At 49.9% G+C, this 7,455-nt stretch overlaps 1 pseudogene; it reads right to left on the reverse strand.

Moving 5' to 3' along the window:
* Positions 1-5,097: 5,097 nt before the first annotated feature.
* Positions 5,098-7,238, reverse strand: LOC139594003 (uncharacterized; annotated as a pseudogene).
* Positions 7,239-7,455: the final 217 nt, after the last annotated feature.

Genomic DNA, 7,455 nt, shown 5'->3' on the forward strand with positions numbered 1-7,455 from the left:
GCCTCCCCTATGATCAGCCCTTCTCCCTTTGGCTGGGCCAGGATTGCCTCTTGCCATGGCACCAGCCCACGGGATGGTGCCCCAGCCCTTGGCACAGTTCCTGCTGCACAGTTCCCTGACTCCCACATCAGTCCTTTGCTGGCTGTGCAAAGGAGGCACCAGAGCACTCTGTGCACAGGAGCTGGGAGCACGGTTTGTGCCCCACAGCATGGCCATGAGAGGTGAGCTGAGGCTGCTGCTGCCCATCTAGCATGGATTATTCACACAAGTTTTTCCAAACACTGCTGCTGGGGCAGAATCACCCAGGCTGGCCCATCTGCAAAGCCCTGGGGGCCTTGCTGGGTGTTCAGCTGGGACATCCCAGAGCAGCTGCTGCCCAAAGCTGATCCATCCCACTGCCTGCCATGGCCCAAGGCACAGGGAGATGCCTGCAGGGAGGAGTCATTCCAGCTGCCAGGTACCACACAGGGCAGGAGGCAGGCTCACACTAAAGCAATGCCAGAAGCAGAGCAGAGATCCAGACCTCGGGAAACACCTTTTTTCTCTGCTCCACCCCAAAAGGAGATAGGTGGGGGATGTCCCAGAGACAGCCACAGATGTGCCCACCCAGCTGCCAGGGTCCTTACTTGATGGTCAGGATGGCAGGCCTAGAAGATCCAGCCACACTGAACTGGAACTCCTCCTCAAAGCTCCCCAGCACGGTGGCGCTGAAGGAGATCTGAACACTCTGGCTCCCACCTGCTGCAACGATGCCCTCCTCGGGTGCAAACTTGAAGCACAAGCCCACGTTAGTGGCTGAGGGGATACAGGAGAAGGGGGCATCAAGAGCTCTTTGGTTCATCAGTTTCACCTGCAGCAGCAAGAAAGCAAAATGGAAATACATGTGGAACCTTCCCTTCTTGTGAGTTCTTGTCTAATGATGCAATGAATACCCACCAAAGGCAGAAGATGCTTTGTGCTGCTGAATGGCAGAAGTCAAAGATACAACAGGACAAGTTCTGCCTTTGGGTTTTCATGCAGAGCAGGGGCAACTCCACAGAACAGCAGTCACCCTGGGCTTATCCCATGGACACAGAGCAGTGCACCTCTGCTCAGCAGCACCAAGCTCATTGGGAGCTGGCCCTGAGAGCAACGTGGGCTGATTGCAGCTGCAGAGTGAATCACCCCAGAGCTGCTGCTGCCCCAGTGAGCACAGCTCCAACAGCACCATCTACTCATTCATCTTTCCCACACCATGAAACAATACATTGAGAATGAGGCACCAGCATCAAAATGTACAGACAGCACCATCTTTTGGTAAGAAAACTCAGGGTGTCTTTCTCTTCCCCAGCCAAGCTTTTGAAAGTGTCTGGCATGATGCAGTGCCTCATTTTCTACCTCTTCAGTTGCTCTCTCATGATTTTTTTGCAAGCTTGGCACTACTGGGGGGGAGGCAAATAGGTAGAAAAATCCTTTGCTTTATTCCCAGGAACACTTTTCTCTTTCTAGAGCCAGAGATGCAGCAAGGCTGAAGTGTGGTGAGGGACTGGTCAGCAAAGGAGAGAACTCCCAAGGCTTTCCTGTCACTTGCAGGAATAAGCAGGGACACTTGACTGGGAGCTGTTTGCAGAGGGCTGAAGCTCAAAGGCAGCCAGTTTGTTGCAGCTGCTTCTGCAGAGCCCAGTCCAATGGTGCCTTGTGTCTGGCACTGCCACAAAAGCCTCTGAACATGCAGCTTTTGGAGCCAGTGCTGGTTTCATGGCCCAAGGGGTTGTTTTGCAGGAAGCCTCCCAGCTGATCCCTAAGGAAGACTGCCCAAAAGCAGGGATTGGGGCTTCAGGAACAACAGACACACCTTTCTGACCCCCCCATGTTGCAGTGAGATTTCCTGTTTCACCTATCCCAAGCCCCTCAGGTGTGCCAACCTTCCCCCTCCCCCTTTTGCCCTCCTGCTAAGAGCTGTCCATCAATCTTAACATTCCAGCAAGGGCGTCGTGTGGTTGGCAGATGCTCCTCTGGTCTGGGTTCATTGGCCTGTCCTAGCGTCTATCTCCCTTGAGCCTTCCCCTCCTCACACCTGGTTGGCCCTCACCTGTCCCCTCCCCCTGTCCCCGGGGCTTTAAAGGACACAAGAGCACATGGCCGGTTTTCGATCAGTGAGCTGTTACCACATTCAGAGGTCTACCATGCTGAATAAAACTCTGGATTTAGACTCTACGATAGAACCCGCTTCTTTTCTCTTCACTGCCGCTTGAACCTTTTCCACCAAAGGTAAACTGAGTTCCTACTTTGCCTGGATTTGTTCCAAGTGCCCAGCTGCAGCATCCAGCCAGCCAAAGGTATCTCTGGGGTGAAAAACGCCACAGCTGCCACCTTTGGTCTAGCAGCAAGGGCCAGAAGAAGCCAGGCACCCCACACCAGGGAACACTGGGACTAATATTCAATACCCCCAGATTTGAACAGTCCATCAAATATTCCCTGCTCACAAGTGCCCAGGCTGGCAGCAATTCCACAGCTCCACCAGGCTTGCTGCTGCCTCAGGAGCCATCAGGATCCATCCCAAGCCCTACTGATCACCTCATAGACATGGGGGGTGTTGACAAAAACGTTCCCAAGGTTCAGAGTCCGAGAGCTGAGTTCAACCAAGGGTCCTTGGCCTTCCCCTCTGAGCTGCAGGGGCAGCCTGCTCTCACGGCCTGGGGAGAGATGTCCATTGCAGTACAATCATTCCCTCTGTCACACTGGATTTTCCAGGCTGCCTCAGTGCTAGTCCCTGACTCTGAGCTGGATGCAACCAGCTCCTGATGCTGCAGGAGAAGATATGGACCCTTCTCTTCCCTCAGGAGACATCCCTTGGGGCTGACTTCTAATTTCCAACCCATTCCTTGGGCTGCTTTCCAATTTGAGCCACCAGTTTGCTGAGTTTAAAACATCTCTGGTGTCCTGTAGTGACAGGCCAAGGACTAATGGGTAGAAATTGAAAGAAAGGAAATTTAGGTTAGATATTAGGGAAGAAATTTTTTACTGTGAGGGTGGTGAGACGCTGGAGCAGGTTGCCCAGGGAAGTTGTGGAGGTTCCAGCCCTGCAAGTGTTCCAAGCCAGGCTGGATGGGGCTTGGAGCTACCTGCTCTAGGGGGAGGTGTCCCTGCCCATGGCAGGGGCCTTGGCACTAGATGATCTTTAAGGTCCATTCCATCTTTAACATACTGTGATTCTGTGGTTTCTTTCCCATGCACCTCGAGGAGCTTTGGAATCCATTCAGTGAAGGCACAAAGCTCCTACAGAACTGGGCAATTACCAAACTCCCAGGCCCAGTATAGAATATTAATCCAAATATTTCTGGGACGTGCCTGGCTGCTTCTGGCCCTTGCTGCTGGACCAAAGGCGGCAGCTGTGGCGTTTTCACCTCAGAGGTACCTTTGGCCGGCTGGATGCTGCAGCTGGGCACTCGGAACAAATCCAGGCAAAGTAGGAACTCAGTTTACCTCTGGTGGAAAAGGTTCAGGCAACAGTGAAGAGAAAGGAGAGGATTCTATCGTAGAGTCTTAATCCAGAGTTTTATTTCAGGATGACAGACCTCTGAATGTGGTAACAGCTCCCAATAGAATCCCGACCGCATGGTCTCGTGTCCTTTAAAGCCCCGGGGACAGGGGGAGGGGAAGGGACAGGTGAGGGCCAACCAGGTGTGAGGAGGGGAAGGCTCAAGGGATAAAGACACTTGGACAGGCCAATGAGCCTAGACCTGAGGGGCATCTTTTGAACTTCTGCCAACCACACCACGCCCTTGCTGGAATGTTAAGATTGATGGACAGCTCTTAGCAGGAGGGCAAAAGGGGGAGGGGAATGGTTGGCACACCTGGGGGCATCACACTGCAACTGCCCAGGAGCACAGGACTTTTTTGCCCAAGTGCTCCCCTTCTGACACTCAGCCCTGTGTTCTATTTCCACAGACTGAGAGCTACAAGGTGACAGCTCCCACACAGGGAGAGAAGCAGCTGCTGGCCAAGGCTGCTCCCTCTACAAACAGCCTGGGCTCAGTGGGGCTCAGCCACCTCTGCTCTGCTGCTGTCTGGGCACTGGGAGGTGATCCAGGCTCAGGGAGCCCATTTCTAACTCAGCTCCTCCCACCTGATGATGGCAAATGGACCCATCCTGGATCCAAGGCTGACTGTGGATCTCTCTCTCCCTCTTCTCCTGATTTCCTCTTCTCAAAATCCACACCTTCTCTGGACAAACTGTTCCAGGAGGGTCTTTTTTCTGAATCCCTTACCTAAAGTGACTCTCTCTCCATTTGGATCCATTCTCCCTTGTCCTGTCCCTGCCTGCCCTCATACAAAGTCCCTGTCCAGCTTTCTTGTAGGTTGCCCTCAGGTACTGGAAGGCCACAGCTCGATCAAGGCTCGGTCTCTTTCCCAGGCTGAAGAAGCCGAGCTGTGTCAGCCTTTCCTTGCGGGAGAGGAGCTGAAGCCCTGGCACCATCTGGGTGTCCCTGCTGGGCCCCTGCTGCAGCGTGTCCATGTCCTTGTTGTCCGTGCCAGGGAGCCCGGCAGAGCCGGAGGCAGCGCTGCAGGTGCAAGGTCAGCGGCGGGGAGGAGACCCGGCCTTGGCAGCGGCTCTGGGAGCAGCGATTGGCACTGAGCCGCCGGCACTACAGAGAGCCGGGGCCCTTGTGCCTGCCCTTGTGCCCAGGGTGCCTTTCCCCGCCGCTCGCCCGCCCGCCCGCTCGGGGGAAATGCCCCCTGTGCCGCCCCTCAGGGCCACCCCTCACCGCTGCCCCAGGGGCTCCCCGGCGCCGGCTGGAGGGCCCCAGGCCTCGGCCTCACCCTGCTCAGCCCAAGGCCTGGAAAAGTAGATTCAAACACCCACCCAGAAAGTGCCCCAGGATGCCAAGGTCAATATTTTCTCTACAGCATGGGTCTGTGATAAATGAATTCACTGGATTTAAGGATCATACAATTATAATTTTTTATTATTATTATGCAAGCAAGAATAAGCAAAGTTCAGTGCTGGGTGGCTGGGAGTCTCCGCTCCTCTAGGCTCGCGCCATTCCTATCCCCAAAGTTCACCTTTTATTGCCTTCTTCTCCCGGGTCCAGGTATGACGTGGTCTGTCTTTTGCGCTTGCTCGTTCAGTTGCTAGGGGGTCTTTTTCTGCCTTCTGGTGGTCGTGGGATGAAGGCTCCAAGTCTTCCTCTTTAACCGCTGAGTGAACTTTCCCTTATGAGGCATACCTATACAGTGGAATTTTCAGAACACTATACGATTCCTGCAAGCCTAAGCAATTCTTGTGAGTTTAGGGATTGTTGTTACAGCTCTCCTCTGTGACCTCTAGGTGAACTTTTCTTTACCATGGAATTCTCAAAGCACTATACGATTCCTGCAAGCCAAGCAACCATATGTGGCTGCACATTTAAGAATCAAGCGGTTTTAGCTATTTAGTTATTGCTTTGATATTGTATAATTATTTAGCTATTGATTTAATTAATGAACAAACATATTGCTACTTATTACAATCCCCCATATTTTTTTTTTACCAATTTTGTTCATTAAATCTTTTTAGTTCCTTCCTAGCAAGCATTAAATGAGTTGCCTCATCAGTTAAGCTATGTGCACTAATTATAGTTGCTAATTTCCTTAGCTTTTTCATCCTATTCAAATTCATAATGAATAGAACTGCTGGCAAAATAAAACCAAGCGCAATCAGAATCAAAAGAACAACAATGGGATGGCATATACTGTTTAGGACACCTGTGGTAGTAGGAGACCACCCGAACAGGGTATCCCACCACCTGTGCTCGCCATCTTGCTTTACCCTCTCTATAACCCGGTGTATTTTTCCTACGTCATGATGAACAGTCACTAGGGTTTTCTGTCCGCTTTCCTTGATTTTCTCGAGGATTTGGATCAGGTCTTGATGGAGCATCAGTTGTCTCACTAGAGTGAAGTTCATCCCAATTGGGGTGGGCATTATCTTGTGAAGCAGTGTTTAGTTGGATTGTAATAGGTGGTGAGAGGTGACTTTAGCTTCATAAAGGATATCACACCCTGTAATCTTAGTGAAGTTACAAGCACAGAAGTTTGAGTGATTCTTTGTATCCACCACAATATCATCTACAAGCACAGAATCACAAATAGTTCTAAGACATGCACATCCATTGCCTATGTATATAAGAATTGTTTTAGAAGTCTCGTTAGGACGAATCTCAAAATGACAAATGTTTTGCTCCGTGTCTAAACAGATATCTTGAACTATAATTACATTGCCTTCACAGATGAACCCCAATTGTTCTCGGATAATACACGATTCCAAATCAACAGTTTGCCATTTGTCATCAAACTGACGGGCCCATCCCCTATGTTCTATAGGATAGAGAACAGCTCCGTCATGGTTTATTCCTAATGCAATAACAGGAAAAACTAGATGTACAGAGGCATTGCATATGGTCAAGACAAAAGCAGTAGCTGTATTTGAAATAGCATTATAGGTAAAATTCACCAGTTTCCACCAGGATTGGAATTCTCTTTCAAAATCGTTGGCATTGTCCCAGATTATTTTCCGAATTTCTGTGGGGAAAGTGCCTTCCTCGCCTTCTCTTATTATCAAGGCAGAAACTGACTGCATCCACAATTGTGCTTGGATACAGCTGAGGGCTAAGGAAACATTATTTTGTGCAGTACTGAGTGCATCAATCACCAATTTGTGATCGTTCACTCTTTCCCACTTTGGCAAAATGTTTGACAGCATCCACTGGTGTGTCCCCAAGGCTAACAGAGATGACTTCAGTGGTTGCTGTAATTTGGACAGATCTCTAGTCGTAGCAGCCAATTTGTTCATTAGTACTTCCGGATCAATGCTATTCAGAGTTCCCAATCCTGTACCTAGAACACCGGTCACATCTCTAAGTTTCCTTGTTTTAAAAGAGCTGTGTTTCCAGAGCCAAATGGTCCAGCCATCAAAGGATGTTTGCAAAAATGGAAAACAAGCTGGCTGGATGTCTGAAACATTGGTCTGCATCAGCATTTCGACCTGTTTGAGAGACCATGCTGGATGGAATAATATTTGTTGTTGACAAGTTTTCCTGATTATATAAGGTCCAGTTTTGAAAATTTTTGGGGTGAGTATAACTGGTGGTGTAGATGGAGTAATGATATTGTGAGGTTCAGCAGTGGTAGAGTGCGTTTTAGTATCTATTATAAATTTAAAAGAAAGGCCCTGTGTATCTTTCGACCAGAGACAGACTACCTCTGCAGTGTGAGTTAATGTGAAGTTTTGCCAGCAGTCTCGTGTTATTGGGTATGCACAATCTGCTATTTGTTTATCCTCCTCACCCATGGAAACACTGATTGCAATTGTGTTAGTATGGTCAAACCCATTAACCATTCGACATCCAATATTAATTTGTTCTCCCACTACTCCTTGAAGCTGCCAGGTTTTCTGCTTCTTCCATTCGTGTCTAGCGTACGGCAGACTGTCAT

Source organism: Agelaius tricolor, unplaced genomic scaffold, assembly GCF_023055355.1.
Source record: "Agelaius tricolor isolate 1412-34295 unplaced genomic scaffold, bAgeTri1.0.p SCAF_11, whole genome shotgun sequence".
NCBI lineage: Eukaryota > Metazoa > Chordata > Aves > Passeriformes > Icteridae > Agelaius > Agelaius tricolor.